Below are 3055 nucleotides of genomic sequence, written 5' to 3' on the forward strand. Positions count from 1 at the left end.
TCCTCTTACCCCGTGCCCGTCCTCTCTCCCAGCCCTCTTTCCCCACCCCACAAATCCTCTCGGCCCTCTTCTTTTACCCCTCTCCCAGTCCCTCACTTCACTCCCCAAATCCTCTCCCCTACTCCTCAAATCCTCTCTACCCCATCCCTTCTACCCCCCGTCCCCTCTCTCTCTCTCTCTCTCCCTCCACCCCCAAATCCTCTCTGCCCCTCCCTTCTACCTCTGCCCTCTTCTACCCCACCCCAGTCCTCTCTCCCACCCCCGTCCTCTCTCCCACCCCCAATCCTCTCTGCCCCTCCCTTCTACCCCACCCCAGTCCTCTCACTTCACTCCCCAAATCCTCTCCCCTACTCCTCAAATTCTCTCTGCCCCATCCCTTCTGCCCCTCCCTTCTACCTCTGCCCCCTTCTACCCCACTCCAGTCCTCTCTCCCACCCCCAGTCCTCTCTGCCCCTCCCTTCTACCCCACTCCAGTCCTCTCTCCCACCTATCTTCTCTGCCCCTCCCTTCTACCCCCCAGTCCTTTCTCTCTCTCTCTCTCCACCCCTCATCCTCTGCCCCTCCCTTTTACCCCTCCCCCAGTTCTCTCCCACCCCAGTCCTCCGTGCCCCTCCCCCGTTTCCCCCTCGCGCCCCCCCCTTCACCTGACCCTGCAGAGCAGCCTCTCCACCAGCGACGGGTGCGCAACGAGCTATTCCCGAACCCGCTCTCCGCACCCCCGGCTGCGCTGTTAGCGTAATGTCACCATGGCGGCGGTACACATACGCAAAACCCCGCCTACAATTGCACCTACCAACCGGCTTCGGGAAAGACGGGATGGGGGGGGGGGGTGCAGGCGAATGGGACACTCCCTCCTAAAACATCCCCCGCCAGTCTGTGTGGTACCTTCCAGCCTGGGTGAGCTCTCCAGCTGCCCAGTGCTGAGGATGGGGTGGTGGGTGCAGTGCAGGACAGAGGGAGATGGGGGGCAGGGAAGAGGGAAGGGGAAAAGAGGAGTTGATGGGGGAGGGGGCAGAGAAGAGGGAATAAGAAAGGAAGGAGAGAAAAAAGGAGAGAAGCCCATATAAAATGTAAACCCCTTCAAGCCCTGCTCCACCCTCTCTGCCCTTGTCCCCTGCTCCCGCCACTGCATCGGTGTCATTCTCATATCAAACCTACCTGTGTCAAATGGGGACAATGAGACTGAGCTCCTTGGTAGAGCACGTTGAGATCTTGTCATGCAAAGTGCTACATAGGAGCTAGATATCATTCAGTAACCTAGGGTGAAATAGACCTCAAATATTAGGATCAACATGACAATTTTTCTTGTTGAGGGTCTTCTGCTTGCCATGTTCTTCAAATGACCATCAAGCCTGAACTCGGTCTCACACCAGGTTTGAACTGAGTTACTCCTGATGTACAGCTGCTGCAAAACCAGAATCAGATGCATAGAACCTGATCTAATTCCTGGTAAATCAGTGGAAAGACTCTCCTTGACTTGAATGGAAGTTTTACTGGGCCTATAGTCCCCAAGCAAACCACTTTTTGTTTTTTTTCCACATGCGATGAGAGCTGTTTCAGACCATTCACTTAAATACAGTCCTGCGGTGAGTGGTTCAACTCATTCCTGTCCCCACTGGCACCATGTGTTGGACTGTATTTTGCTGTTGGTCTGAGTTTAACCTCTGATATCAAAGCCAATACAAGACCATTTCCCATACCCAAGAAACCATGTGATGCACTGTCAGAACGATTAAAATTAGTGGATAAAGTTAGTATTCTTTGTGGGTAAAATATTTAGCAGGATTTAAAAGCCTAACAGGCTATATATGCTTCTGTAGCCTTGGGTTTTTCAGAGTATAGGCTTATTATTTTCAAATGAGGCAAAAAAAGCCCACAACACAGCAACAGGCCTAATCATTAATGATGGCAAATTTGCACATGAATGGAATACAGGAAACAGTAGAAAAGGCTCATCTCTTGGATGGTAAACTATTGTAAAAATAGAATTACATTTCAACAAGATCAAAACCCCATTAAGAATATGGTAAATTACCATTACTTCAGATGTGATCTGTAATAGGAGATTATGTTGTTGGGTTAGATTAGTGGGCCCATTAGTTCAAATCTGCTGATACTTAATAGTGCATGTAATTAGAATGAGGTGGCACTATATGCATATTATAATTTACTTTCACTGCATGGACCTAATGGTATTGTGGACAGCTAAGGTGTTGGTGCTATCAAGGTGATTTAGAGTCAAGCTTTTGGATGAATGATCTAGATTTAATTTTGTTATATGTCATGTTACTACATCAAAGACAACAACAACGGCTCTGAAGTAGCACCATTCTCTGGGGTTCCCAGTTCATCTGTTGCTTTTTTAGGTCACTCACATGCTTAACTTTAGTTATGTAAATAGTTCTATTGAATTAAATGGTTCTCATGTGAGTAAAGTTAAGTAAGTGCATGAGTGTTTCTTAAAATTGCAAACTCTGAGGCAGGGGCCATGCCTTTCTCTGTCTTGTACAGTGTTGGTGCTTAATAATAAAAGGGGAACAATTAAAATATGATAAAGTTCATACAAGCCCAAATGTCATTGTTTATTATTACATCAATTGCTGACTACTTGATTGGTTATTGCAACATCATGGAGTAGTCCAGAGCCAGCCTCCTTAAACAATTGGATTATTAAAGTGTGAGATGTATGAGCCATTTTAGAGCTGAAGAATGCTAAAAATAACTTGTATGCTAGTTACATAGCTACTTGGCACTTCTGTGTTCAATATGTTGAAGATGATCCAGAAGTGAAGAAATCAAATACTTTTCATCTGAGGATAGTGCAAAATCAATATTTCTTGATGGATTTGATTGGCTTATTTGTTGTAGGATGTAGTATGGGAGTGTTCCTATTATTATTATTGAGTTAGTACTTTTTTCTTTTCTGTGGTCTTATCAGTGTACCTGTTTTATTGGTACCTATGTACTGAGGCACTACCAAACTATTCTTTAAAAAGAAGAAAGACGTTAAGTTTGTACATTAACACTTAAGTTTGGTTTATTAAAAAAGTCACTC

At 46.0% G+C, this 3055-nt stretch overlaps 1 protein-coding gene across 2 annotated transcripts in view; it reads right to left on the reverse strand.

The window, feature by feature from the left end:
- Window positions 1-718, reverse strand: part of JHY (junctional cadherin complex regulator) — a 31127-nt gene extending 30409 nt beyond the window's left edge. Inside the window, exon 1 of one of the 2 annotated variants that reach the window (XM_034754787.1) lies at window positions 650-718. The gene's annotated coding sequence lies outside the window, so the exon portion shown is untranslated. Of the gene's footprint in view, window positions 1-644 lie in introns of both variants that reach the window. The other variant, XM_034754788.1, reaches the window with a different exon arrangement.
- Between the last annotated feature and the right edge of the window lie 2337 nt (window positions 719-3055).

This window comes from Trachemys scripta, chromosome 21, assembly GCF_013100865.1.
Source record: "Trachemys scripta elegans isolate TJP31775 chromosome 21, CAS_Tse_1.0, whole genome shotgun sequence".
NCBI lineage: Eukaryota > Metazoa > Chordata > Testudines > Emydidae > Trachemys > Trachemys scripta.